This window comes from Pararge aegeria, chromosome 25 (assembly GCF_905163445.1).
Source record: "Pararge aegeria chromosome 25, ilParAegt1.1, whole genome shotgun sequence".
Taxonomy (NCBI): domain Eukaryota; kingdom Metazoa; phylum Arthropoda; class Insecta; order Lepidoptera; family Nymphalidae; genus Pararge; species Pararge aegeria.
In genome coordinates, this window is record NC_053204.1 from 8,556,960 (window position 1) to 8,582,193 (window position 25,234).

The following is a 25,234-nucleotide window of genomic DNA, read 5'->3' on the forward strand; positions in this document are numbered from 1 at the left end:
ATTGAATTAGCGTAATTAATTTTTAATTTATGTTATCTGTGAATACTTTAAACGCGAGCACTAATTTATTCATTATCTGTTATTTGTATTTGTCACGGAATAATTGGACGAATAGAATCTATGCGAAAACCTTATTTTATTTTTATTTCATATTTACTGAAGTAAAACTTCTTTAGGCGCGACTAGTAACGCCGACTTAGATATACGCCAGCTAGTGCCAAATATCATAATCGATTAGGACTATTTATTTCCAATATTTTCAAACGGATCAATAATTGTGAATAGTAGAGTGAATAAAAATTCAACAGTTTAAAAAAAATATTTTAAATTGCAAAGTTTTTTGTAAATCTCTAAATAAACTTGTTTATTTAATACTTATGTAATAAACCTTTTACTTTTTACTCTAAATTATTCTATTTAACAAGTGAAAATATTTATAAAATGTGAAAGTGATATTAATGATTTTTAAATAGAATATAAAATGAAATAGTGAATAAGTATTAAATGAAAATTTCGAATTCCAGTGCGCATCTCTAACTTTTCTAGTAAAGTATGTGCGAAGTTATGTGCGTTTTAAGTAATTAAAAAAATATCACTTGCTTCGACGCTGAAGGATAACATCGTGATGAAACCTGCATGCCTGAGAGTTCTACATAATGTTCTCAAAGGTGTGTAGAGTCCACCAATCCGCACTGGGCCAGCGTGGTGGACTACGGCCTTAACCCTTTTCTCATTGTGGGAGAGACCTGTGCCCTGTAGTGGGCCGGTAATGGGTCGATATTATGAAGTTTTTGTAATATGAATTGCAAATTATATTTACGCAAACGCTGTCATGGCCGCACTCGTGACGCCATAGGCAAATTAAGCTTCAGTAAGTTTTGGTTCCATAGCTAAGTTTTATTGTTTATGGTATTGATAACAAAAAACGTAGCAACTTAATATTTTGAAATCGCAAAATACTCAATATATGCAGAGATTTTCGAAGTTCAAGCGGTACAGAATTATGTTTAAAATATAGTCGTGACGTCATTATTTTGAATTCAGCAATGGCGGATCGCACGCTGTATTTGTGGATTATTTATCTCACTTCAAATACGTTTTTTACTAACTAGAAATACGTTTTTTATAATGCGTGAATCATATATTACTAAATGAATACAATATTTTAGCGTCTCTTTGTTACTGTCATCATGCCTATTGGAAACTAAGAAAGATTTTAGCATTCCTTTTAGTACCTAAATCTAAAGTAAGTTTAGGTTAGAACTAGAAACAAAATACTGTCCTGCTGCCAAAAATTAATTATCAATCATATCTATTCCAATCTTTGAATTTAGTAGTAATATCCTTATTTACAGAAAAAAGTAGGAAAAGCATATCATTACATAATTTAATTTTCTAATATTTTCCGTCGAACTCCCTAAAGTGAGTTACATTACCGTAATGCGTTAATAAAGTGGAAAAGAAATTAATAACAACGCTAAACATGGCGGACTTATTCAAAAATTTCAACATGGCGACTTCAAGCTTGCTGACTATTCGCGCGCTTTTTCCACGTCCCTTTGTCCGCGGAATGTTAGTGTTGCCAGTTTTTTGTCCGGATTGATGGGCCATTGTGTTGCCTGTCGCGAAAATCCAGCTACGAATAATTAATAAGACTGTGCTGTTTTTTTTATTTCGTTGTACGTTCGCTGTCGAATCGTTAGTGGGATTAGAACAGTTTTCGAACGTATTTCGTGTTCTATTTGAAACTTTTGAAAGGTATGCATAGCGTGGATATGTTTCTTTTGTTTGTCGAACTATTTTTCGATAGTTTTTGCGAGTTCGGAATTTTTTATAGTTTGACGAAAGGTTGGATGAGTTTATTCGAGGTTGTTTTTTTTTAGGTTTCATTTTTAAATCGCAGATGTCCGTTATTTTGCGAGCGGCGCAGAAGGTTATAAAAAATACAACAATAATAATAGTGATTGCTCGTTAATTTATAGACTATTTATTACTTGATTTGCTTATTGTTAATGTATAATTTGGGTTATTAAGAGTATAATTTTCTGTGGTTAGCAATGATGAAAGCAAAAATGAGATTTTATTTTTATTATCTGTATACTCTTTGGTGAACCAGCTGATAGCTGATATTTAAGTCCTTTTTTTTCATTGTGCTGTTTCGGCACTACGAAAAGCCATAAATCAAAAGAAGAGGAAGAAGATATTTAAGTCATGTGCACGCTCAAGATATTAACCTCTTGTTGGTTGTTGGTTTGTACGAGTATATGTGTGAGGGCTGTGTTTTTATCGAAAGTTATGTTTGTGTGGAAGGTCGTGGTTGTGTTTGAGCATTTTTGTGTTTGTAGTTTCACCTTCAGCTCGATGTGTAGGCTCTGCACTAATCCGTAAGAATTTACGGAGTATTCTGCACGTGCTTAGGACTACAGCTTTTTAAAGTTATGTGTAGGTGAGTTCTAGATAATTGATGCCCGTTTTCACTTACGACGAACAAGATAATGCCCAAGTATCGACTAATCAAAGGAGATTCCTAGGCATATATTTATCTTTCACCAATCTATTTTCACTAGGCAACTTATATAACTTGTCTATGGTTCTTGTCACAAAATGTGTTATTTTGTGTTTGTACTATCATATTTTTTTATGGGTTATAAAAAAAATTATATTTTTTCATCTGTTCCCGAATCTGTGTCGTAACTTTAGATGGCGCCCAACGTCGTTAGTCATCATCTAAGAGTTGGTGAAACATTTTTTTCCCAAATTTTTTTTTTTTTGTGAACACGAATAAATTAAATGCATTTAGCAATTTCTGGCTTACAAAATTTGAATACAAATGAGGTTGATATAAAATCAGAATTACATAAGTAATTAGTCACATTGGGCATTCGATTTAAACGTTTCCTAGGTTTAGTGAAAACTGGCATAAGCTTAGTGACTGGTGAAGTTTTTTAGGAACATGTAACAGATAGTACTAAAAAAAATATGCTAAGTTCAATACCCGATAGTAATTAGGTTAGCCCGCCTCGCAGCTCTAATGGCACCTATCTAAACAGATAATAATGAAAACAAACATGACAATAATTCGTGTGGATACGCTACGGTTATCAAAACCCTATTACACCCGTCCCAGAGGAAATTTACATAATGCGCCCGGGATGTGGCGAATGGCGACGTTTTTTTGACATCTCTATAGGTTTTTTTTGTATCTGCGTGATTGAGGTTATTTCGTTAAGCCTAATATTGTACGTGTTATTATATTTGTAGCTAAGTTATTTCGGAACAATGCGAACTAAAATGTGACCTTGACCTTGTGGCGTAGCTCGTGCGGGGAAGTACTGTCGCCATGCTTATTGTAAATATTATATTATACTAGCTGACCCACGGGTCAGCTAGTATAATATAATAGTTGCACGCAACTTCGTTGCAGCAATAACCGATTACCGAAAATCACAAATAAAATGACATTTTCTAAAAATGAATCCTAGCTAGATCGATTTATCGCCCCCGAAACCCCCTGTATACTAAATATCATGAAAATCGTTGGAGCCAATTCCGAGATTCCAATTATATATATATACAAGAATTGCTCGTTTAAAGATATAAGATATGCATGCTATGCTATGATATAAGATATTCTGCCGCCAAGCAGTATTGTTCCGAAAAAAAATCACGAAGTTCCCGACCGCTGCTGAATTAGGCGGTTCACCTATTTCTCGAAACTGTGTGTTCGGGGACGCATATTTTTCAAATTGAATAAACCTCGTAAGGCTTCATTTTTGTTTGTTTGATCATTGTTACCTATCAAATATTCATGCTTAATGTATTACGGAAAAATATAATGAAAAAAAAACCAAGTACTAAAACTAAAGAAAATATATATATGTAATAGTCTAGTCGACAAGTTGAAAATGGTACAAAATAGACATAGAAAAAAATATTTATACTTTGTTTATAACAATTTTTTACTTAAACAAAAACTTAAAAATCCCAGTAATGTTGTTAAAAAAAATTCTTAAATATTAATAGTTTATTAAATATTGGCAAAAAACTAAATGCCATTTTCTTTTCATCTCTAATTGTTTATAACTTTTGCATTTTTTTATGTGCTAATACACGCTTTTGGCACATTTTTCTAGACGTCATTCCGGATCCAATGGGCTATCGCACATAATTTTAAGAGCAGTATCTCTATTTTGTACCATTTTCAACTTGTCGACTAGACTATAAAAGAAAGTTGTGTTAGTTACGCCATTTATAACTCAAGAACGGCCGGACCAACTTTTAAGCCATTTGATTTTTTTGGATTCATCTTAGACCGGAATAAGATAATAAGTTTTAAAATTCATCAAAAAAAAAATAAGATCCGCGGTACGAAGTTCGCCGGGACAGCTAGTAAAATCTAAAATGTCTTCGAAACCACCGCAGCGAGGCATAGTGTCCAAGCTGCAGCATTGTCTCTTTGAATGGCCAAGGTAACCAGCTCTAGGATCATTGTAGACAATATCACATTCATACAAAATTAAAACCGATATATTACTTCAAATGCTTTAGAGGTACTAATGTACTGTCTCTGAGACTTATCTGTGAAACCGAAACTCGAATAGTTTTTGAGTAAACCACTGCCATAGTTTTTACTGAAAGAAATCAGATACAGCCCTAACATCACATGTAAAATGTTCGCGTTGCGTAGCATAAGTACTATGCGCGTGTCGGTATTTTATTTTCAATAGGGTTGTCATAAGTAAACACTTAGAATGTTGGGAATTCGTTTGTATGGAAAAATAAATGTGCTTCATTTGATTTCATATTTTTACCTTCTGAAATATTCTTATGCGCCCTTTAACAGTATTTCGTAATTCGGGAACACGTTGTATAAGTAATACGGTAACTCGTCCACGTATACGAACCCCCTACCCTTGCGTTGCATGCTGGTCACGTAGTGCCCGAAATATTACGTCGAAGGCGAAAGTGGTTAGAGGTTTTTTTTTTTAATATGAGACTAACGACTGCCTGCGACAAAGTCCATGTTAAATTCCTGGATAAAAAGTACCCTTTTCTTTCCGTCTCCAGTTATATTTATATAGTGTCTGTGAAAATTCCCTCGATTACCCCCTTGAAAAACACATTATCTTCTTAACATATTTCTGTGTTTGGTACGCACTTTGGCGGCCGATTGGCGCAGTGGGCAGTCCGAGGCAGTGGTTTCGATTCCCACAACTGTAAAATATCTGTGTGACGAACATGAATGTTTAACAGTGTTTGGGTGCTTATCTTTATATTATAAGTATTTATGTATATTATTCATAGTAATTATCTGTATATATTTATGTATTTTATTTGCCTTGTGGTGACGGCAGCACAGAATATGTTGGCACCACCCCATCGAAGAGATGGGGTGGTGCCAACATATTGGCACGCGGGTGTCGTACGAGGTGACTAAGGCAATATTACCTATTATGATATTAAGGATTACGTGTGTGATAAAAAAAGTTTGGGTATGAATTGCTCTAACTTCATAGCTCAACATTAACTCGACTGTGAGATGGTGATAACAAAAAAAATTGGCTAAGTTTGTTGTGGGCTCTTCTTAGACCAGGGCGCGTTTGGATCCCTCCTAGCTTTAGTTTTAAGTTAACGAATGCAGTTGCACCATCACTGACATTAGTGTAACATGTTAAATGTATAAACGCTTAATCAGTGCCTGTGATAAGGTCTACATGAATAAAACATTTTTGAATTTGAATTTGAATTTAACGGAGAACGTGCAGCAGCGTCGTCTGTGCTGCTACTACCATCTACTGCGAACATCAACCCAGCGTGGTGATTATGGGCAAAACCCTCCCATAATCACCACGTTGGGAGAGACCTATAGTCCAAAAGTAAACCGTTATAGGCTTTTGATGATTGATGATTCATCGGGATCTCGCCACTTCGCCAGGAAGGTCGTCAGAGTAAAAGTATATCCGGTCGCTTGAAAAACTTAGGCGCGTGGCTGATCTCATAACACTGCATAAAATTATTCATATTACCTTAGACTCTCCTGAATTGTTCAATCAAATAAACGTAAACGTCCATCGCGGCGCCGTGTTCTCAGACACCACTTGCAAAATATTTTCTCACCGCATTTTTCAAAAAGTAATCGCTCCAATAAAGAATTTTTTTTTTCTAAAAATCGTCTAGTAAATAGTTACAACAACCTGACCATCCCTTACATATATAATCCTTACATATATATAACACAAGCTACGCTTACTTTGGGGCTAGATGGAGATGTGTTTATTGTCCTAGTATATTTATTTATTTATTTAATGTACCTTTCACAATTCCCTACAAAGTTTTAGGAAGAAAATTGTATTTATTATACGATAATAAATACAATTTTCTTCCTATAATTTTAATTTCATATTACTTATCAATCTGTTAATAATAGCATAATCCATATTATTATTTTTAATAGTTTTTTAGTTAAATACTTATTTAGTTTTAATTATAATGTGACCGGAGATAACAGCGATAATGCTGTCTCTATACACATAATATAATTGATTATTGAGATGGCACTAGACAGACTAGACTATTTTTTTTAATGAATGTAGTTAAAATTAATTGCTGGTGTAATTCTTATGAATAAATAAATAAATAAGTATAAATGTAATACAAGAACTCTAACCACGTATTTGAACCTTCTTTCTACCCCTGAGTGGCATGCCAGTCACGTTTCGTTTGTTTCGACCTATATATTACGCGCAGACGCTTCGAGATGGGACGTTAAAGACGTTAGATGCTTCTTATGTGAAATTTAGGTTATCCTTACATGTTTATATGCGAATTAGATATATATTTTTTTGCGTTTGACCAAATTTTAATATATAATTTTATATTTATGCCGTAGCAATTTATTTTAAAGAAGGCAGTTTTTTTTTTTCTCAAAATCGCTTAATGTGGACAAATAGGTTTCCGCCTCAGGACGAAGCCGCAGCGAGCCGCTGCGCTGGTTGTCTGGGGACCCTGTGTGCTCGCAGACGTGTTTGCGACTGCTTCATCCATGCCTAAACCTTAAGGGTATGCATGATAAAAATAAAATTAAAAATAGAACGCGGTACGGAATATAAAATTTACAGAGCTAAACTTTTTAGTTACTTTGTTATATTTGACTTTTTGAGGTACAGTTACTCGGTTCGTGTTTCGACTATCTGAACATACAAATGACAGGTCGCAAATGACTCGAACACTACTAAAGTGGAGTGGCTTTTGAAGCTTCAATATTAGTCGTGTACGAGGTTTCTGTATATTCTTATAGTTTCATAATCCTTACAATTTTAATTGACAATGTGAGATGCTAAAAAGAAAACCCCGCCTATGTTTTTTGTGGGCTCCTTCTTAGACTAGGACGTGTTTGGAACCCTCGTAGCCTTTGTTATAAGTTTACGAATATTGTTATCGCCATCATCTCACTACCGTGTAATTTTCCTACCTATGGGCCCATACTTGGATAAGGATATTTTTGACTTTGACTTTGACTTTAACTTAATTCTGTGGCAATCGCCCACAGAATTAACGGTACAAACAAAAAAACAATAAATATTTCCACTTCATAATATTAGTATAGATTAGTAGTACATATTATAAATAATCATTTATTCACACGATTATTAAATTGTGACAGAAATCATAGCTTAGTACTATGTATGGTTGAATTACTGGTATCTACCTAAACTGAGTAAAACTCGTACTATAGATATCAGTGCTGATATACATGTACCATCATAGTTATATACTCGTAGGTACATAAAAACTTTATTTTCAATCATTGTTATGTATGTATTTTCAATCATTGTTATCGCGTGTGCATCGATGCGACGCTATTCACGTTCAAAACACCGTTGCCAAACTAATTGGCAACTTTTTCTAAAAAAAAAAACACTAAAAGTGAAAAATAAAGCACTCTATGCAATCATTGATTTTGTCGATTTCAATCAATGCTTTTTTTTTTAATTTAAAACTATCAGACGGATCTGAGTGCTGGCAAATGGAAGCTAAGTGAGTGTAAATGTAGGCAATTATAATAACAGTTTTGTAGACTCTATCGTGTACTTTTTTTTACTGATTACTAACTCATTTTTTATTATACTTTTCTTATTAGTGCAACATTTTTTGTATGTAGGTTTATAATAATTTTTTGACTTTAGTACTTTTTAATATTAAATGTTTTGAAACTTAAATTATAATCTGACTATACACCATTATCATGAAAATATCGATTCCAAGTTCTTTGAAAAGAATCGATGGGATAGATATTCGAATAACAATTATATTTTTTTAATCATTATCGTTTATTAACAATTATACAATACCTCACTGAGCTGTCAAAATTATCATAATAAATTAGACAAAGATAGCACGACTTTATGCCTTACAATCTAAGAAGACATGATTATTAAACCCTGAAGACATGGCTGTACGGTGATTTACCTTTGCCTTTTAAATGGGAAAGAATAAAGAAGATGAAAACAAAGATAGCAAGGTAGGTATACTATTCGAACTTCTCAACTGTATCTAAGAAGACATGATTATTAAACCCTGAAGACATGGCTGTACGGTGATACACCTTTGCCTTTTAAATGGGAAATAATAAAGAAGATGAAAACAAAGATAGCAAGGTAGGTATACTATTCGAACTTCTCAACTGTATCTAAGAAGACATGATTATTAAACCCTGAAGACATGGCTGTACGGTGATACACCTTTGCCTTTTAAATGGGAAATATCACTCATGAATATTTCCGACACTGTATTTTTTACGGCAAATAAAATCTAAATTACAAAAAAACGTACCTACCGATATTTGAAACTGCTAGGAGCAGAATTTAATTAAAAATGCTTTTCCGTGTTATATTTTTACGATCAACTTTAATGAGAGACTCCATCGCGCCGGGCCGTCACATAAAACGCAACATTTAAGGGTCTGAGTTCCATCAAGTCGTTTTTACGACCTCCCGGGGGGTTGTTTAATTACACGGTACGAATTATACCCCTTGTCTGTAGGGGTAGTACTATGTCGAAGGGGTATTACAGTATTAATGATTCAACTTTTGTTCGACAAGTACAACCTGAGATCAGTATTGAAAAATCGACTGCCCAGCTTGCAGCGTTCTAATTCTGAGCAAATCCTCCAGCTTTAAGAAGCTTTTAGTCAAGCAGTAGACTTATATAGGCTACTAGCTGTCTGCGTTTTAATTTGTTTTTTGATGTGGCATTTAATTAAACAAATATTATAACCTCTATAGTACAAAAATATTTTTTTTAAATTGGTTATAATTTGTCGGAGTTATGGTGTAAAATCGTTCTTCCCCTCTCCCAAAGGAACCGAGCTTAATGTCGGGATAAAAAGTGTCCTATGTTACTTCTAACACTGCCAAGAATATGTGTACAAAGTTTTATGAGGATTGGTTTAGAAGTATTTGCGTGAAAGCGTAACAAACAAACTTACATTGACATTTATAATCATCATCATCATCACCACATCAACCGATAGACGTCCACTGCAGGACATAGGTCTTTTGTAGGGAGTTCCACGGTTCTGAGCCGCTTGAAACCAGCGGCTACCTGCGACGCGCTTAATGTCGTCTGTCCACCTCGTTGGGGGCAGACCAACGCTGCGCTTGCGCTTTCGGGGCTACCATTCCAGCACCTTGGGACCCCAACGTCCATCCTTTCCGGCCCATTGCCACGTCAGCTTCGCGACTAGTTGACATTTATAATATTAGTAGGGATAGGGAAAGGGATAGTTGGCGGACCAACTGGGAACCGGCCCAGGACCGTGGATTGTGGAACTCCCTATAAAACACCTATGTCCAGCAGTGGACGTCAATTGGTAGGATTTATGATGAACTTGTAGCGGATTGAAAAAATAAGCCTCAAAATTCAACATTCCATTATTATAATAAGTAAGAGTGACGCATTTGTGAATTGTAATTCATATAATTCAGCTCAAGTGTCTCGGTGCCATAGTAATTGCGTTATTGTGAACTTCAGTCTGCAATGTTTCACGCACATTACATAAATCCTCTTTGTTCCACAGCATAATGCATAACTTTGAGTGCGGGTGCTTTTTCTCCTAATGACTTTACTTGGACTGGCTTCTGAATGCGGCTTTACGTGGAGGCTTCGTCAGATATGTGGATACAAGAACCGACAACCCTTAAGGATTCTTACGGATGACGGATGCTAGAACCGTCAATAAAATAAATAAATATACTTTGTTGACTAGCATTTTTATTTTTTAGGGTTCTAATAATGTTTAATTGTAGAGTAAAACCTATTTTGAAATTGTAAATGGCTGGTATAGTATCTTTTGAAATGTGAAAGCCACAGTCGAAAAAAATGTAAAAAAAAAAGTGTTTGTTGTAATAATTACATTTTAAGTAATATAGATGAGAATTTCGGACATAATAAATAGTAAAGTTATTTTCATTATGAAGCTATCGTAGTTAAACAACTGTGACAATACACACATCGCCATCTAGCCCCAAAGTAAGCGTAGCTCGTGTTGTGGGTACTAAGATAGCTGATGAATATTTTTTTTTAAGAATATACTACACATAAATACTTGTTATATACAGATAAACACCCAGACACTGAAAAACATGTTCATCACACAAACATTTTTTTCCAGTTGTGGGAATCGAACCCACTGCCTTGGACGCAGAAAGCAGGGTCGCTGCCAACCGGCTGTCCAATGCAAAAATGGTTCAAAATTATTAGGACTTCAAGGCTTCTTCCTTTCGCGGCATTGAGTTCGAACCCCGGTACGAAGTGTCACAGTAATTTTATAAAGTGGTTAAATAATTAAACTTTTGATAACTTTAAATTCATATTGGCCAGATATTTTATTAAATAGATAAGGTTTTTTTTACAAATACGGTAATAATGATTATTTAATTAATAAATAGTTTTCAAGAAACTATTAAAATTATATTTGATTAACAATCAATGTTCATTACATTGAGTTGGTGGGTATTTCGATATAAATACGACTGCATTATTGATACACTACTGTCCTACATGAACTCGAACGATGCAAAGATACCTCCCGGTGTCAGAACATTTCGGCCTTATGTACATTATAAAAAAAAAAAAAAAAAATATAACTGGCCGTATTGAAAACAACGTGAGGAAACCGGCTTGTCCGAGAGTTGACTGCAATCTGACCTGGTGGTAAGTGATGATGCAGTCTAACCGGTTAGGGAGTATGGTAGTCATACCCCTAATCGGTTTCTACGCAACATCGCACCGGAACACTAAATCGCTTAGCGGCACGTCTTTGTCAGTAGGGTGGTATCTAGCCACGGGCAGAGCCACCAGACCAGAGAAAATTCCCCATCAGACTAGAGAAAATTCAGAAATTATTAATTTCCAATTTGCTCCTGCCGGGAATCGAACTCGGGACCTCCTGCTTAAATTCTTAGCCTAACTTATAAATGCAAAAGTGCGTTTGTATGTTTGTCCTTCCGTTACGACATTACTAAGAAACCAATCTACTTGAGGTAAGAGTGAGATAGTGAGTTGAAAAGACGGGGGGAACATTGTCCTAGGAAAAATCTAATTTTTAATTTAAACCTGTTTATTATAAATAAAAAATACATTATTGTTTAAATCTCGATTGCAATACGCTAATCTTAATTATGGAGGATTTTTGCGCTAGCTAATTAATTAACATTTAAAGTAAGATAAAAATCCTAATATGTAAATTAATGGAACTTGTAGGAATGGTCTGGATGAACTTCATCGGAGCCTTTTAGTTTTTGTACGTACCCTGAATTGAAAATTCAAATTCTTTTATTTGCATAAGAGAATTTGATTTTATTATTATTGGTTTCAAAAACCCCGAAATAAGCTCGGGCAACAACTAGTTTATTAGAAATATTAATTCGTTAAATTATGGTGTGATATGAACTAATGCGGGACACGACAATAATATCAACTCGAACAATACGAAATGTCGTCTGAATATCAGATGAAGACGCAACAAGAATCGCGATCTGCATCGCAATGAGGTCTGTAGCTTGAACAAGATTTCGCTCGCAATCGAGGTGTCGTTCTCGAGTATTAAACTCTGTATCATCAAAGTAAAATGGACCTTATGTCACTCGTTTTACAGTGTCAAATCCTGTATATCTGATTATTGTTTTAAAAACGTTGTGTAGCCTTAGTACAATATTTCCTCGCTCGCAATCGAGGCGTCTTTTTCGTGTATCGACTCTTGATTATCGGAGAGCATCGGAGTACAATGGATCTTACTAGCATTGTTTTAAAGCTCAAATTGGCCTACAATAATTCAACTCGGGCTTTTGTCAGAAAGGTTGGAATGGAAAACAACAATACAGGCAGCAGTCACAATTAGTCATGATGAATAACTTTGGAAATTTGCCCTATACCCATTATCAGTGTCATTATCAACTCGTTACCGATCCACTATAGGGCACGAATCTCCTCATAGAATGACAAGGGTTACGGCCGTAGTCCACCAAGCTGGCCGAATGCCTATTAACACACCTATCAGGCATGCGGTGGCGTGCATAGAGGGTATGCACATGGTATGCAGATGGAATACTTAAGGGTAGGCTTTTTATAACTCTTACAATGCCTATCCTTAAGTTTTTTAGAACTCTTACTGCAGATTTTCTTCATTTTATATCACCTGCAATCCCTTTGCATACCCTCTATGCACGCCACCGCAGGCCTGCAGGTTTCCACACGATGTTTTCCTACACCAATTAAGCGGCTTAAATTAAAACGTTCATATCTATCGAACTCTGTCTCCTCGAAAGGAAATCCGTAGCTTTAACCACTAGGCTATCATAACAAAACAATAAAGAGAACAAAAAATACCATTCTAAACGTACAAAACAGTTTTGACGACCTCCCTGGCGCAACGGTGAGCGCTGTGAATTTAAGTAGGAGGTCCCGGGTCCGAAAGCCGGCAGGGGCAATTTGGGAATATTTATAGAAGAGTTTCTGAATTTTCTCTGGTCTGGTATGGTGGTAGTCTCTGGCCGTGGCTAGTACGGACAAAGACGTTACGCTAAGCGATTATTTATTATTTATTTATTTATTTTATTTATTATTTATGTACCATAAATTGTGATTGTGAACATAAGATACATGAAGTGTACAAAGGAAAGCTTATCTCTATAAGAGATCTATTCCAGCTACCCCAGGATGTGAGTAAGAAGATTTAATTGTGGTATAGGTCAAATAAAGGTACAATATACTTCATAACTACTAAGTATATTTAATATATCTAAATAATAACAAAATTCTACATACTAATACAATAACATTTGAATATACTATATATACAAAATACATAAAAATAATATAATAAATATTTATATAATATAAATATAAATATATATCTATAATAAGTAAACAGTGATAAATATATTATGACAACGATAGATAATGCTCCTTTACATTGTGTTTAAAAGATTATGTGTGGATGTCGCGTATAAACCGATTAGTATTGCCGGCTTCTTCTCGGTAGAATCTGCCTCCCGAACCGGTGGTGGAGTCACTACCAACACACACACTTGATGTTTCAAAAGTGCTTATATTAAGGCGTATTTGAAACAAATGAATTTTGAATTTTTTGAATTTGGTTACCATACTCCCTAACAGGTTTGTCCGCTACCATCTTAGACTGCATCACCAGGTGAGATTGCAGTTAAGGGCTAACTTGTAGTGGAATAAAACAAAAATAGCAGTAAGTATTAGTTTCGTTAATTACTTTTAAGCTTAGGTTCCGACTACCAACCAATTACCAAGGATTTCGGTGTATCCTTCCCCACATTTGCATAAGTAACAGGGTTGATACAAACTCACGAACGCCAATAAAAGTCCCCATAAACACTGGGCTTTCGACATTCGAATCTCAAATATTTGGCCCTTTAAACGAATGCTGCACTCTAATCTAATAGAACTTGCTTTAAGGGCTACAGCATACGCAATACTTTTGGGCAAATATTGGATCGCGTGAAAAAAAAACCGTTTCGTTCAGTAACCTTTGAAGTCGACATATTCTACTTTTGTTATTTAAGTTTACTTGAGATAATTTAGATTCAGTAGTTCAGATTCATAGGAATAAAAAAAAAAATTGGTTGTCTGTAAAGTCGGCTTACTGACGATAGTTGAACGTGACAACGTCGTAAGAAAATACTGATGGAATGGTTGCATTTTTCAAAAGAAAATTTTAATTTCATTTGTTTGATAGATATTATCGTTTTTTATTATCTGCACTTCATCCTTGCCGAAAACATGTAAATGTATTATTTTGTATAGAAGCTGTCCACGCGGATGCATCGCTCACTCAAGTAGGAGAGAGACAGATGTCGAACGAAGAGGCCGACTGCGCCTCTTTGTCGCTAGTTCCGCGCTCTCGCTTGCACTTCAAGCCTTGGGTGGAACGCCTCAGAGCGAGGTAACGCCGCATACGTCATGTTTTTTCGTGCGTGCAGCCGGCTCCGATCGAATTATAAGACGTTGTCACGTCAAAAATATTTGAATGATACTCAAACATATACATAAATGAATAGTAGAGAATGAGATAGAATACGTTGCATTTTCCATTTCCTATTTTTTGTTTTACATTAAAATATTAAATAATTTTTACGCTCGGTAAAAGATAATACAGCTTATATATTTTATCCTGATACCAGAAGTATTTAATCTGTATCCAACTCAGTCTCTCGTAGGCTACTTTTCAGAAGATTCCCTTTTGCCTTGTGTGAAAAAAATAAACCACTACAAGTGACCCCTTGACTACATTCTCATCCGGTGGTAAGTAATGATGTAGTCTACGATCGGTTCCTACGTTCCTCATTATTTAAATTTTGCCCGACAAGGAAATCGGAAAGTAAACCTCGTGACGGTAGGTACATGCTAACCACAAAACCAAAAAGGCAGTTGATTGGAAACGTCTCATCGACATCATCATATCAAACCTTTCGCAATGTGGGCGAGAAACCACTACAAGGTACGGGTCTTCTCCCACTATGAGAAGGGTTAAGTCAATAATCCACCACGCTGGTCCAATGCCGATCGGTGGACTCCAAGCGCTTTTAAAAACATCATGGAGAACTCTCAGGCATGCAGGTTTTCTCAAGATGTTTTTCTTCAGCGTCAAAGCAAGTTACATTTTTATTAGTGAAAATGCTCAGAACTTAGAGAAGTTATATGGCGTTATAGGATTCAAACTCGGCTCCCCGAAAGTGTAGTCGAAAACCTAACCACTAGGCTACGAATGAAAACCATCTACTCAGCGCTAATTTGCCATCGAATGAAAAGAAAAAAAAAAGTCTGCCGGCTAAACAGACGTACGTAATTGTGATTACCGTTAAATATGGCTTCCATTCGCAATCTAGCCGTAATGCATCACTAAAGCTATAGAAATGGCGTCAAAATTCAAACCCGCAGCGGCCATTGTCTGGTCGCGTGTCTGCTTCGCCCTTTATGGGTTCAAAGCTAAATTCACTAGGGGCGCGTGTCGTAAAATTTTACGACCAGTTGCCATAGCAACCGCGCCATTACGACTTAGTTCGTCGATACGCCGCTAGGGGGTTGCGACAAGGTTCAACTGATTTGGGTTTGTTATTTTTTAACTACGTCTTATCTCGTCATTAGAATCACCTGAACCGATTGACGTATACTGCTATTTTAAGAAGTGATAAATGACTAAGACACCGGGAGGGATCTTTACATCGTTCGAGTCCATGTAGGACTGAGGTGCATCGTCGTATTTATATCGAAATACCCAACAACTCAATGACAATCTGGCAAATATGAATTTATAGTTAAAAAAAGTAGGTTATTTACCCACTTTATAAAATTACTGTAACAGAAGGCCTCCGTTATAATTACTTTTGTAACGTCAAGTATGTATGTTTGTAGTGACTCTAACACCGGTTCAGAGAGCAGATTCTACCGAGAAAAAGCCGGCAAAAAACTTAGCGGTTGTTTTTTTTCAACATCGACATTTACAATCATTTTTCTATCTTGTGGGAGATGAAAGCGGAGTTCTTCTTCAAGCTAACTTTTCATTAGTAAATTCACCATTTGTATAGTAACCTCGATGTCATAAATTTGTTTAAACTTGGGCATTGGTAGGTCAAGAACTACCTTCGGAATAGTGTCATAGTAGCGTATACTCAACCCCACAAAGGACTTCTGCACCTTTCGCAGACGATGGAAGATCACTAATTTTTGTCAGTTTCTAGTAAGTCGATCGTTAATATCAGTTTTTTGTTTATACAAAGTGTAACAGAATAACGAAATAATATTGAAAGGTGCATAAGAATATTTCATAAGTGTAAAAATATTAAATTAAATAAGCTTATTTATTTTTCAAATTCAAAACATTCTTAGTGTCATTTATGACAACCCTATTGAAAATAAAAGAACGACACGCGCATAGTACCTACGCTACGCAACGCGTACCTAAAAAAGTGACAGGAGTGACATTATTTTAATTTTGCATGTGGTTAGGCCTGTGTCTGATTTCTTTAAGTAAAAACTTTGGCAGAGGTTCACTCAAAATCTGTTAGGGGTTCGGTTTCACAGATAAGTCTCAGAGATAGTACAAAATAATGTACCTCTTCAGCCTGTGAAATATTATTTCGGTTTCATTTACACGTTGTAATATTGTCAATATATTTACTTATATTTTGTCTCACAAAGTGTCTAATATTATGAATATATTGCGAAGCTACTGTAGTTTACTACTGCAACTTTTGTAGAGATTTCCGAAATCCATCGTCCTGGGCCTTTTTTTACATCGGCTCCCAGTTACTTGTTTGATGTCGTCTGTCGCCGTCGTGCGAGGTTGATAATAAAGCACCTTGGCACCCCAATGTCCATCGGTTGCGATTCATTGAGCTATATCGGTAGCTCTAGTTCTTCTATCCACACACCCTTGAGAACAGTATGTAGAACTCTCAGGCATGCAGGTTTCCCCAAGATGTTTTCCTTCAACATGTGATGTTTTAATTACTTAAAACGATGATGCTTCAACGTTGAAGGTGAACCCCCGAAAGTGAAGTCGAGCTCCTACCCAATACGCTTCCACCGCTTCTATGGGCTCTTAGAAGTCATTTCTTCTTGTGAAAACTGCGGAATTATTTAGTTATTGCTTAGCTGTCACACTGAGGGTGAACGTTATACTTGCCGAGTCTTTGAAGTAGCCGACGCCCGCTTTTAATGCAGCCAGTGACCTATATGGATGGAGCATTTTATGGTCGTTATGATAATACACTGGTGATAAGTACCCTAAACAAATATTGTAATAAAATATTTATCAGTTAGTCGATATCAATATTGGACCCTCGAGATATATCGAGCACGCTTTTTAACTGACATTCATAAAAAGTTTTCAATTCGACAATTTTTTATATTTTGTTTTGCTGTTTTGGCCGATTTTTCAAGTTTTTTTTCCATAGCTAGTAATTTTTTTTTTAACAAAAACCGTCTTGAATATTTGTTATACCAATAAAAAGTAAGTAATTTACTGTTATAAATGAAGACTCAATACTAATAGCTTCCAGTCGAATCAATAGTTGAATTAGTGGGGAATGCTCTTAGTAATGTGGCTTACGTATGCCATAAAATATGACTCCCTCAATATGAGTATAAAATAAATTGGCTTGACTAGTAGAATAATATACTATAACATTTTTCAAATAAATAAATATACTACGACAATACATACACACATCGCCATCTAGCCCCAAAGTAAGCGTAGCTTGTGTACGTAGCGTAGATAGCTGATAAATATTTATTTTATGAATAAAATACACATAAATACTTATAATATACAGACAGACACTGAAAAATATTAATTTTCGTCACACAAACAGTTGTCCCACGACCCACGACCTTCGACTCAGAAAGCAGGGTCGCTGCCCACTGCGCCACTCGGCCGTCATACAACATACAAAATAACAAAATGCAAGAATCACCACAGAATGGCGAATTAAACAAGGTTTCACTCCCTTTTTACTATTTTTAATATCTCATTTGTGTCGGGGTTTTTTTAACTTTTTATTTAATGATTACTTAACTAGGACTGTGACTTTGACAGTCGCCACAAGACTGATGTGAAAGGCATATACTAATTTCGGCATCGACGGTAGGAGAGCCGTAGCTTAATTGGTGAAAGCGCTCATGCCGCGATTGCCACAGAGTCGCAGGTTCAAATCGTATCGGAAAATTTATATGCCTTTTAAATTTATAAAATTGATAATTCCTCCAAGTGTAGGCAAAAACACGAATAAAAATTATAAAAATTACTTAACTAGGTTATCAAAGTGAATGGTTATATTAGTCATTGTTGGTTAGTATTTATTGTTTACAACAGTGGTAGGTAAATAGTAATTACATATTAAAATCCAGGTCAAGAGTTCCCAGTCCTCACCCCGCCCCGCGTAAGCGAGTTAAATGGAATAAATGGTGTAAATGCATGAAACTACAAAAAGCCTCGTTAACTTCATACCGTAACCTGTATAATGGTTTTATTTTATAGCTCCTGTAAAAGGGGAAAAGGCTTTTTGCTGTCGCGAACCCTGTAGCGGTAACAGCTAGAAGGATTCGTACATTTATTTATTATTTACGTACCATAAATTGTGAACGAGGACATATGATACATGAAGTCAGTGGTGTGCACTTCATACATGCTCAAAAGCTCTGCCTACCCTAAAATGTTTGTATTACCAAAACTCATAAATGCGAAGGATCTTTCCATTTTATGGCATCTGCCTTCTACATGCATACCCTGGTGAAGTGTACAAAGGAAAGCTTATATCTCTAAGAGATCACTTCCAGCTAGACAGCTTCTCTCTAGCAGCTGGATGTGAGTAAGATGATTTTACTGTGGTATACGTCAAATAAAGTTACAAATAGGATTATTCTAATACAAATAATTAAAAAAAAGTGCTGAAAGCCTTGTAAGGAAGTGCTAATAGTCCAGCGGTTAGAAATTCGGCCTCTTGTTTGGGGGACCGAGTTCGATACGATACGTATTTTTATTAGTAGTTATTTATGTATGTCTTCAGTTACAAATATTGTATTATATATATTGATTTAAGTATTTTTTTTTTTTATGGGCATATATTTATATTTTCTGTATTTGTTTTCCTCGCCATTGGGTTGCCTGGAAGAAACTGTTATGAAGCGATAAGGCTGCCAAACCGTTGTTTTGTTATACTTTTCTTTTTTTATGTACTTTTTGTGGTGCCAGCTCCAGCTTTTTGGAGTTATCTGCGTTTCAAGCAGTTAAATGTCACTTGCTTTAATGGAGAAGGAAAATGTTGTAGGTGAAAAAGCCTTTTGCTTTCGCAAACCTTGTGCCGGGAAAAGCTAGGAGCATTATTCTAATGCGAAGAATTAAAAAAGGTAATGGACTAGTGGTTAGAACTTCGGTTTTCTTATTGCGGAACCGAGTTCGATCACCGGCACGAACCTCTAGGCTTGGAGAGTAGTGTGCGTTTAAAAAAATTAAATATCACTTGCTTTAACAGCGAAGGAAACATCGTGAGGAAGCCTGCATATCTTAGAGTTTTTCATAATCGGCCTGTGAAGTCAACCAATCCTCCGTGTCTCCTCTAAGAATAAGCCGTAGCCCACCACGATGGCTAGGTGTGGATTGGTGGACTTCACACGCCGATTATGGAAAACTCTCAGGTATGCATATGCACGATGATTTTCTCCCCTTCTTCAGACGAGCTCCGTTACAAAAAGGTCTACTATTACTAGAAACCATTCCCAACTGTGGGACTTTAATAGGCTCAGCACGGCTCGCATAGGCTGGAGACAAAAAAATATCCCTCTATTATATACCCTTACAAGGGATAAAATAAACATGTCCACCAAAACACGGCTAAGGGCAATAGGGGAACTACGCCCGTTTATTGTTACACGTATATTATTTTGATATTATTCAATGCATCAATTCTCGGAGAGTTGATAAAGCTATGGAAGAAGATCCCCGGAGAGAAAAATGCATCCTGGTCTTCATGGCTAAACATTGACTCGACTGTGAGATGGTGATAAAAAAAAAACTTCGCTAAGTTTGTTGCGGGCTCTTCTTAGACCAGTGCGCGTTTGGATTTAGTTTTAATTTAATGAATGCAGTTAACACCATCACCTAACATTAGTGGTAACATGGTAAATGTATGAACGCTTCATAAGTGCCTGTGATAAGGTATACACGAAAAAAACTTTTATTGAATTTAGAATTTTTGAATTAATTAAATTTTTAAATTTTGATATGGCCAGGACGGCAAATACGCTTCGAAAACCAGAAATGCTGTATATTTTCAAAGTATAAAGTTTTTAGGAAACGTGTTCTTTTGTGTACTTTTGAATAACAATCACGCAGAGTCCCTTCAAAACCGGAGTGGACTACAATATTGATCTCAAACACAGTATTCGTTATTGGAGTTAAAAGGTCTATTCCGGTCAAATTTTAACCAAACAAACCGCGCGGAGGGCTGTATGTTACGATACACAAAGCTGCATGCCGAAGAGAAGCGTTATCGACCCTACTTTCTGGTCCAAGGCCGTGGATTCGATTCCCACAACTGGAAAATGTGTGTGTTCATCACATGTATATTTTTCTGTGTCTTGGTATTTATATGTATATTATAATTATTTATGAATGAATTAATGTATGAATATACTTTTATTGCACACCACAAAACGTACATAAAAAAACAAAGAATAACAAAACTACGTACACAATTTGGCGGCCTTAGTGCTTCATAGCGATTTCTTCCAGGCAACCAATGGCGAAGAAAACAAATAAAGAAAATAAAACAAACACAGTTTGTTGGTGCACATATACATATACGGTTATACCAGTGGCGTGCACTTCATGCATGCACAAAAGCTCTGCATACCCTAAGATTTTTGTATAACTCATAAATGCGAAGGATTTTTCAGTTTTCTGGCATCTTCCTTCTATATGCATACCCTGGTCAGAAACCCTGTGCACGCCACTGGGTTATACCCATAAAATAAATATATCATTACTTAAATAATATGTATGTATAAAACAATATTTGTAACAAAAGAAAAATAAATAAATAAGTAACTACCAATACAATTTTAAAATAATATAATAAATTGAATATGTATATAATATAAAATATGTAAATTAAATTTGTATATGTATTTTATTAATAAAAATATTCACCGGTAATCTTAGTACCTATAACTCAAGCTACACTCTTTTTGGGCTAGATGGCGGTGTGTGTATTGTCGTAGTATATTTATTTATTATTTCCGATTTATTATCATAATTACTCATTATCAATCCATTCCAGTCCAGTTTTATGCACTAGTCTCCTCTTAGGACAAAGGTTTCGAAAGTGTAGGAAGTGATGAACTCTCAGGCAATGCCAGGTTTCCTCGGAATTTTTTTCTTCACTTTTTAGGACGAGCTAGGCAATCAAAAGCTTTTCTACTACAAAACCATGCTCTGCAGTAGGGCATTTACAAAGATATGACGGATATCTCATATCGTAATGGTCCGAAAATTTCTGAAATTTTATCATCACTAACGTAAACCCGTTACTGGCCCACTGTCTCCTCTCAGAATTTAACAGGGTAGTCCACCACGCTGGCCAAGACAATTGACTCCACACGCCTTTGAGAATACTCTGAACATGCGCTAACATGCGCGTCTCATTGGTGTGTTTGTGCTGTGCTTTTTGGTAGAGGCCCGGCATTCTGTGCCATACAGTATGGCAGGGCGGATTGCAGTTTTGTATAGTTTCCCTTTGATCTTTAGGGGCATTCTTCTGTCACACATTACGCCTGTGAGCTGTCTCCACTTATTAGTAGTAGTGCAGGTTTTACTATCGTTGCTTATTATCGATCCGAGGTATTTGAATTGCTTAACTGTGGGAATACGGGTATTATTAATATAGAATTTAATTTGGGTGTTGTCGGTTGTACCATCGAATATGCAGGACATGTGCTCAGTTTTTCCTCGGCTGATTCTAAGACCAATGATGTTATCCAGAGATTTAATTGGCTTTGCAGCTCTGCAACAGTGACAGATATGAGCACGACATCGTCTGCGTACAAGATGTTCCACGGTACGGGTTTCTGACAGTCTTTCTTGAGATAATCTATGGTCACATTGAATAACAAAGGACTAAGTGCGGAAACCTGCGCCGTTATAGCAAGTGATATATATATTTTTTAAAGCACACAGTTCTTAAAAGTTAGAAATGCATGTTGAGCATCGAAATCGGTCTCTCGGTTTCCCTTTTTCTTTCTTCTTTCTTCTATTTCTCCTTACCTTTATGGTTATGACAGACTGACGGGTCGACGGGACGAAATAGTAAACAAGCCTTCCTGTTGACGCTAAAGCCTGCAGTTACTATCTGTAATTCCCGGCTTTGTTTTTAATGCTAAAATTACTATTTGAAATAGAGCCAAATTTACAACCATACATTTGCCATTAGTTATTAGGATGGATAGATGCCTAGTATACACCCAAACTTCCTGCAAATATCATTGCAAATATATTCTAGACCCACTGGTCTTGTAATTTATAAAAGAAGATTTATGCGTATAGTGAACCTCTCTCTGAACGGGGGTTACATTTTTGGTAAGTTATAACAAAACGTGCGTAAACACAAACAGATGCGCGTTTACGGCCACATCAAACGGCGGGCGTGTTTCTTGACTTATAGTGCGGTGACCATTCGGAGGTCGTTACTACGGAAAATGTTTTTTTCTGTGTAACTGCCTTAGAATCTATGTGATATGAAAATCGATGATACAGAATCCTACTACCAACTTGGAGAAATCTGTTTTTTTTTCTGAACTTGATGTGCAATACAAATAAAGAGTATAAATAAGAGAATTCACACATTTCGCTAGTTTTGTCTCTTATTCAATTTAACATGGAAACTGAATATAATATTTTACATTCAAAATAATAAACTATTGTTACGAGTTCCGAAATCCACCAATAAATACGCCACTTAAAGAAGATGCTTATTTGATGTAAATTTTAATATTCGATAATTATTTGTTGAGTTTGGATACAGTATTTACTTTTTGATAATAAATTAGCATTATACTAATATTCAGTAATATAGAAGTCACTTACTAACAAGTGAAACCAACCAGCTACGCCATATTTGCGTCACGTGACTTCTGTATGATTTTTAAGTTAGCTTTAGGATATAAAAAGCAAAGGTGACAGACTGACTGACTGACTGATCTATAAACGCACAGCTCTAACCACTTGACGGATCGGGCTGAAATTTTGCACATATGTAGTTAGTACAACCTAGGTATCCGCTAAGAAAGGATTTGTTAAAATTCCAACCCTAAGAGGGTTAAATGGGGGATGAAAGTTTGTATAAGATCCTTCTTTCATTAATTTATTTTTCAAGTTAAAAATCCATTAAAACATCCATTAAAAATTTGATTTTAGGTTTTTGATTAAAAATAAAGAAATACTTGTTTCAACTCAAAAGGCACCAAATAGGGATGATAATTTTAAAGTTTCACATTTTTTAAATAATTTACAATCATATTTTACTGTTAGTTTTTTTCAAATCTTTATAGTTAAAATTTACCAAATCAAAGATTGAACTTAACGTGAGCGAAGCCGCGGGCAAAAGCTAGTTAATTATAATTAGCTGTGATTTTCAAGGAGTAATTTTTAATATATTATCTTATTTTAGTTTAATGCTTCTTCGTTAAAAGTTGTGACGTCACTGCAAGTTTGGTTGATATTAAATACTAAAATAGTAATTTTTCTTTTATATACAACGACAACGCACACATCGCCATCTAGCCCCAAAGTAAGCGTAGCTTGTGTTATGGGTATTGAGATGTCTGATGAATATTTTTATGAATAATATATAAATACTTATAATATACATATAAACACCCAGACACTGAAAAACATTAATGCTCATCACACAAACGTTTTCCAGTTGTGGGAATCGAACCCACGGCCTTGGACTCAGAAAGCAGGGTCGCTGCAAACTGCGCTAATCGGCCGTCATATATTGGCTGTGTGTAATTTAATTATTCCATTATAATTCTAAATGTGTTTCACTCTATTCGTCCTTTATTTTCCTAACTGTGTAATGGTTTACAAATAAAGAGTTTAAATAAATAAAAATAAACAAATAAATATTTAATGTTTTACAAATAGATTATTCACTCTTTAGTTTGCATCTTTCTTTAGCATCCCGGAAACTAATATCTTAGAAAATATGATTGGCCTGTTTTGTTGTCAACATTGTAAATCGCTTGGTCGCACGTCCTTGTCGGTAGGGTGGCAACTAGCCACGGCCGAAGCCTAAGTATAAGTTTGAATCACGCCGACGCAGTGGCATCAATCAACCTTGTGATGCTTTCGAAATGAAAACAAACAAAATCTCTCCGCACGTACATATTTCCTTAAGCTTTAATCTTTACAAAATGAACGCTCCAAAGGGGATAAATAAACAAACATGTCCACCCTACGTTTGTCTTTCCGCGCTAACTGCACTCCGTCAGTTCTGCCTGTCAATTATCACCGTATTACACCACCATTTGTGGTCGGAACCTGTTAAAACACTTAGTTCGGGAGTGCTTTGACTTTGATGGGATCGGGTGCGATGCTTTTGTACGTATGGTTCAGTGGCGGTATTACCAAAGAAGTCGAAAAGCCGGGCTTGCGTTCAAATAATAATTTGCGAAAGGTATAATCTTTAATTAACTTTTTTGCTAAAGGAAACCGCTCTCAACTATACCGAAATCTACGCCATACTTATATATTTCTCAGGCTAGTTAAAATCATTAAAGACAATTTAGACTTTTAGAATTTTATAATATATGCCAATGCATATAAGTTTAAACAATGTGTTATAACACATTTAATAAATCGCGGTTACTATACGATTGATGGATTTCTTAACGACAAGGCTGCTTGAAAGCAGGCTCCGCTCTCGTCTCTGACAAGATAAAAAATTCTTTTCATAAGAAAAAAATGCAATACCACCAATACAATTTATAAGAATGGGAGCATCTAACAATCCAACGAGTTGTGTTTAAGTACATAAAATTCAAAATTTATTTATTTCAGTTAGGTTAGTTTATAAGCACTTTTGAAACGTCAAGTCAGTCTGTTTGTAGTGACTCTAACACCGGAAGGCAGATTCTACCGAGA

The 25,234-nt window shown here is 35.7% G+C and overlaps 1 protein-coding gene across 1 annotated transcript in view; it reads left to right on the forward strand.

The window, feature by feature from the left end:
- The window catches only part of LOC120634759 (tyrosine-protein kinase-like otk), a 65,860-nt gene that overhangs the window by 15,771 nt on the left and 24,855 nt on the right, over nt 1-25,234 (forward strand). The gene's annotated exons all lie outside the window — the stretch shown is intronic.